Source organism: Eucalyptus grandis, chromosome 8, assembly GCF_016545825.1.
Source record: "Eucalyptus grandis isolate ANBG69807.140 chromosome 8, ASM1654582v1, whole genome shotgun sequence".
In the NCBI taxonomy this organism is placed as follows: Eukaryota; Viridiplantae; Streptophyta; class Magnoliopsida; order Myrtales; family Myrtaceae; genus Eucalyptus; species Eucalyptus grandis.
Window position 1 is genome coordinate 72,780,598 of NC_052619.1, and position 6,551 is coordinate 72,787,148.

Genomic DNA, 6,551 nt, shown 5'->3' on the forward strand with positions numbered 1-6,551 from the left:
GAGGGACCATAGGGAAAAAGGAAAGTCTGTAACGAGCAATACTAGTCATAGTAAAATTGATTTCGCAAATTAATGTAGTAATCAATGTGTTAAATGATTGTCGGAATAAAATATGACTCATTTATCTAAATGTCAATTTCCACTTTGTAACATCACGTAAGCATGAGAGATATTATCTAAAAAAGTCATAAATCTATTGTACTTTGACAAATTCAATCTTAAAATTTTTAATTTTATCAATTGAGTTACAAAACTTTTGACGATTTGCTAATTGAGTCATTTCGATCAATTTTGTTTGGAAATCATTGACATGGATGTCAAGTGGCATCATTGATGTTGAATGGGACAATTCTTTTAATTAAAAACGATTTTTTAATTAAAATTAATTTTTATTTTTATTTTCTTTTAATTTGTTTATGATGCTGGCAACCCTCTTTGGCCACAAAGACCTTCCCACTTGGGCGAGGGCCACTGCTAATGGCGCCATGGAGTCCTTGGGCGAGGGTCGTTGCAGCCCCTACTGATTGCAAGTAGGGTGGTCATTGCCTAGATTTGGCAAGGGCCTCACCCTCGTCCACATAGCCTGACACATGAAAAAAGCAAATAAAAGAGGAAAAAAAATTAAAAATAAATTATTTTAAAAAATTAAAAATTTGTTCGTGATAGTGTTGGCAACATCACATAAGACAACTAATGTCAACGTCAGCAATTTCCAGCTTAATTGGTCATATGGACTCAATTGATAAATTATCAAAAGATTTATTATTCAATTGACAAAATCTAAATGTTTAGGAATGAATTAATCAAAGTATAATCAACTTAGGACTTTTTAGACAATTTTCCCCTTAAGCGTGCAGTGCTTCGTATATTTCGTTGAGATCAATCAAATTCCTCAAATACATTCTTCCAATCATTATATAAATTTAATCTTTGACCTATGAAAAGTAGTTCCCCGTGGAAAGCGAGAGAGCTATTGATGGAAGAGGAATCACCGGGTTGCTGGATTGATTTTGACCATATTAAAACTTTTGGTCCTGGAAACTTTTAAAATAAAATTCCTATTAATTTGACCAGGCCTTTTATGCTAATTTGATCCATAGAAACCTCGTCATCCCTTTCCAAAAGATTAGAATTGTCAAATCTCATCGCCCACATGCCGCGCAAGTTCCAGGCAATTGAGACGTGGAATTCGGATGGGGTGCTGCCGTAGACCAAAGAGTTGACGACTCCCCAGTACGGTCTAAGTCAAGGACTAAGTCTATGAAGGGACTTCGTGAAATGCATGGGGAAGTATCGTTGCTCTCAGATTGTCCGTGGATTCATTTGCCCTCGAAGGGCTTCGGAATGTCGAGCGGTAAGATAAGCAGTGCCTCGGCTTGCATTCCCATGCATTTCGGTACAATTTTGAAAGCCCATTTGCACCCATGTCTTGATAAAGCCAAAGCCTAGCGCCACTTATCCGGCAAAGGAAGTGGCCAGTTCTTTGTAGGGACCATTTGCATTGAGACTGGAAGGAAAATTTATTCAAAAAGTCTTAAACCTATTGCACTTTTGTCAATTCAGTTCTAAATCTTTTTAATTATATCAAATGAGTTCTAAATAATTTCACTTTTTGCTAATTGAGTCTATTAAGCCAATTTTAATCGGAATTCACTACTGTTGATAGATGGATAGAAAGACAACCTTGCTAGCCTTGGGTGAGGGCGAGGCTTGCTCTCACTGGATCTAGGAGGGCAAGCTAGATTTGGCGAGGACGAGTCTTGCCCAAGGCCCGCGAGGTCATCCCTTTGACCTCGCGTGAGGGCAACGAGGTTGCCCCTCCCTAGTTCCTAGCGGGGGCGACCTCACCTGAGGATGGCAAGGCCGACCCTCGTCGGTCGAGCCTTTGGCCAATTGCCGGAGGCTAGGCAACTGACAGAGAGGAAGAAGAGAGATAGAGGGGGAAAAAAAAGAGAAATTTAAAAAAAATATTCAAAAATTTTAAAAAAATATTTTAAAAATGATAAATTTTGACTGCCTCAATGTCAATCGTGCCACATAGGATGCTCAACGTCCACATTAGCGAATTTCGACCAAAGTTGGCTAAATGGACTCATTTAATAAAAAGTGAAAGGTTTAGGTTTAAATTGGTAAAAGTGTAATAAGTTTATGACTTTTTGAACAATTTTCCAAACTGATCCAGTCAGCATGAGTGGGGAAAACTGACATAAATTTTTTGTAAATTTTGCCTCAATATGTAATATAGTCTTGAGCTTTTAATTTGTTTAGTGTGATCTCTAAATTATAACCTTATATGTAATATGATCATTGAACTTTTAATTTGTTCAATGTATACTTGTTCGATTTAGTCCATAAGCAATATAAAAATATTCAATATTGCAATTGAACTTCAATTAATAAAATGAAAATATTGAACGTTTTCATATAATTTTGGGATTACGTTATACACACACTAAAAGTTTATAGACCATATTGAATAAGTTAAAAATTCAAAAACTATATTACATATCAAATTATAATTTAAGGATTATATATGAGATGAAAGTTTAGAGATCACTTTATATCGTTATCCCGAATTAATGACAGAAAGCGTTAGAGTTCCCTGAAGTTACCATATTGCATATTGGTCCGGTCCCCATCCGGTCCCCATCCGAGCACGTCTTGTCTCCATCGGGCGTCGTTGCCAGCACGAGGGTGTGCTCCACGGGACAGGGCGTGCTTGGCGTTTTCCATCTTTAGTCTCCGACTTCGGCCGTAAGTCAGCACGACGTCAACCGTGAAGTGTTTTACTTTTGAACTTTTCCCTTGATTCAAATTTTGCTGCCCCTACAGTATCTCTCGGTTCTAAATTCGTGACTTGTCGATTTCACAATAGTTAAATATTGGCACGTACGTTCACCGACAAATTTTGTGATGATTTTTTACGACATGTGGATTGAGATTTAATATCAACGGGAAAGGAAAAAAAGTGTAAAAAAAAAAGCGATAAGCAAACATGCCCCCGTGCATTGTCGCGTGATTCTTCGCCCGAGGCCCTTCGTTATTGTCCTTGATCACATACGAAACGGAGGTAGGCCCACTGTAATGCTCAAGCCAACTGACCACTGCTATAATAAGTCATTCGAAACGTTTGGGGATGGGAAACTCTTCTTAAGATCAGTTGGTACTATTATTGATAAATATTTAATATAATCCTTAGATAACATAAAATGTTTGAAAGTTCAGAGATGACATTAAATGAATTAAGAGTTTAGAGATAGACATAGCAAACTAAAATTTAAGGATTATCTGTGTCACTTTAATTATTTCTACAATATATAGAATAGACGGGCTAATAGAGATTCGAGATTTTGTCGCAATATCAAAGGGGAAAATTATTGCTTGAATCGGTAGCGTGCAATTACAGTCATTGATTTTCTCTTCAATGGAGAAGCGCATGGAATCCGTGCCAAAAATCAGAGGATCAAGAGGTCGGGACAGATTCAATATACATGAGCGCGGGCATAGAGAACAATTTCCGGGCGCCCTTAGGCGGGTGGTATGCAATAGGGATGTCAAAAACCGAACCGGAAATCGAACCGAAAAATTCAGTTTTTTTTTTTGTTTGGTTTGGTTTTCGGTTCGGTTCTTATTAAAAACCAATATTTTTTTATTGGTTCGGTTTTTATCGGTTAACCGAACTGAATCGAACCAGATAAAATCTGCCCTCTCCTGTTTCTCTCTCTCCTCTTCTTTCTCTCTCTCGGGTTCGAACAACAGAGGAGCGAAGATGATGCACATGACGCTGTATTGGAGCAGGTACGTGACCCTCCTCTTCGATTCATGGCAGACCGACTCCTGGCCCAGCTACTTCGTCTCCCTCGCCGCCTGCTTCCTCGTCTTCGCCTTCTACCAGTAATGGAGGACCACCGCATCCACTTCAGATCCCTCGCCTCCTCCTCTGCCGCCGCCGTGTCCCCGCTCCTCCTGAAGGCCGGCGCCTCCCGGCTGGCCAGATCCGCGAGGCTTGGGGTGGCGTTGCTCTTCGGGCTCAACTCGGCGATTGGCTACCTCTTGATGCTGGCGATCATGTCGTTCAACAGGGGCGTGTTCCTGGCGATCGTCAGCGGGCTGACGGTGGGTTACTATGTGTTCAGGTTCGAGGATGAGGGGGTGGCCGTCGTGGTGTTGGACAACCCCTGTGCTTGCGCTTGAGGTTTCCGCCACCGCCGCCGCTCCTCCTCAGAATTCTCTGCTTTCGACGTCTTTTTGTTTGATCTTCTCAATTCCCTCATCGTGTAATTTCCATCTCCGAGGCATAGATGGAGGCAACGTGCCGGAAGCAATGGCGGTGTGTTTGAGGTCGGGCTTAAAGTTCAGGTCGAAGAAGGGAAAATGGGTCAGGCGGAGGAGAGAGAGAAAGACGTGCAGAGAGAGAAGAGAGGGTGAGGGAACGAGGGCAAAAAAAACCAAAAACCAAAAACCAAAAGTTGAAAACCAAAAATCGAAAAATCGAATCGAACCGAACCAAAATTTTGATTCAGTTCGGGTCTCATTCGGTTCAGTTCGGTTCGGTTTTTCAAAAACCGAACCGAACTGAACTGTTGACACTCCTAATGCAATGCGGCTTGTGTTGGGCTCAACTGCCTCCATCTTCCCACCGGTCTTTACAATTCACGTTTTCTTACTACCTTCCCTTTTTCATCTCCTCAGTGGTCTCTTGCCCACCTTCGTTGGCTCAACAAAGGGACGAAGGAGGAAGACAGGAGCGAATCGAATTTTTATCTTGTCATCATTGTCCAAAGATAATTTTTAATTTCACTACCCGCATGTGGTATAAGTTTCACTCATTTGATTGGTCAAAATAAATTCCTTATGTGGAATTGAAAAATGCCTCACCGCCGTATAATTAATTAAAGCCCAACAAAAATTGCCTAAAAAATTCAAATAAAATATTTGCATCATTCCAACATAAACTGTCAGACTGAACAATTGGCAATTCGACATTACTAGGCTTTTACTTAAATCAATGACGAGTCTACGAAGTACTTTTTAAATGCACGCAACTATAAAACCGTGTGATATATAATCGAATTAATATAACATTGTCTTTGGTTTGTCTAGGTTTAACTTTGCATGTACCAACACTCATATTATAATAAATCTTCAGAACTTTCCTGTGAACTTCCATTTTTTATCGCTACTCGTGTAAGTTACGTAATTCCCGAAAGTGAGATACCGCTCCACCCTTATGAAGAAAAGGCGAAACAGCTAATGCCTAGTACTTACACTATTCCCGAGAGAAATGAACACCGAAGGATCTTCATCTTCATCTCCATCGGATGATCAAAAAGCAAGAGAGCTATATCACTATCCATGCCCTCCTGCAAATGCAACAAAAAGGTCTCGTTGAATGGTTCTATTCGCTGAAAAATAGGAACGAGTGATAGAACATATCAGCACCCCCAGGTGAGTAATGATTTTTCATCCCCATGCCAGCGTCTGAGCAAATGGACAGGTGGGCCTAGGCGGAAACTCCAGTGAGGACGACAAAATACGATGCTCGGTTCCTGCCATTGAAGTCCGCACACATTTTAACAGCTATCCAATGATACGATAGGTAACGAGATGTATGGTCAAAAGACAAGGTTATCGTACGATAGCTCACGTGAGTAAATTACAAAATACACATGCAGTCTAAATAGCACGAATACGCGACACGACACGACACGACACGACACTATGACACATTATTTCTAAAAAGTAAAGAATTCCATTATGTTGGGCACGTTATATATTAAATAAATATTTTTATTTTTAATTAATTTGATTCAAATTTATAAATAAATAAATAATAAAAAGAGCTTACAATGAATTTGTACTAATAATATTAAGAAACTATTCATAGGAAATTTAAAAGACATATTAATAGTTAATGCGTATCTATATTTGAGAACATATTTCTAACTTTAACAAAAATTATAGATGAAATTAATAACTAACAAAAAATTATAATCAATTTATTTTAAAAAAATCTATGATCTTGTATATTAATTAAAATTTATCATTATTTAAATTTTAATATTTTTATTTTTGAAAACTATTTTTAGCTTATTTATTTTTATTTTTAACAAATATAATATCGCCATCCAAAAATTATTTTTCTCCCATTTTTTTCACAAACCCTCACTCTCCAAAATTTATTTCCCTCCCTCATTTCTCTCTCCCCCACGCCACCTCAAACTCACCCCTCCCCCTGTCAGTTTCTTTTCCTCATTTCTCCCCTATGACTTATCATTTCCCTTAGTTTTCTCTTCCACCCCAGACCACCCCTATGATTTCTTTCCCTCGTTTGTCCCCCTCCCCCACCTGTTATTATTTCTCTCTTCCCCCTCTCCCCACGCCACCCTAACCACCCCCAGGCCCCCCGCCTCGTTTCTTCCCCTTTCTTCCACCCCTCATCATCCGTTGTTTCCCCTCCCCCTCCCCCGGTTCTTTCCCTTTCTTCCCCCGACCCCCATCACCTGCTAACCGTGACCTCCTCCTCCTTCTCACACGATCCTCTTTGCTCT

At 39.7% G+C, this 6,551-nt stretch overlaps 1 pseudogene; it reads left to right on the top strand.

Annotated features, from left to right (window-relative positions):
* Positions 1–3,716: 3,716 nt before the first annotated feature.
* Positions 3,717–4,404, top strand: LOC120286719 (annotated as a pseudogene).
* The last annotated feature ends 2,147 nt before the right edge of the window (positions 4,405–6,551 follow it).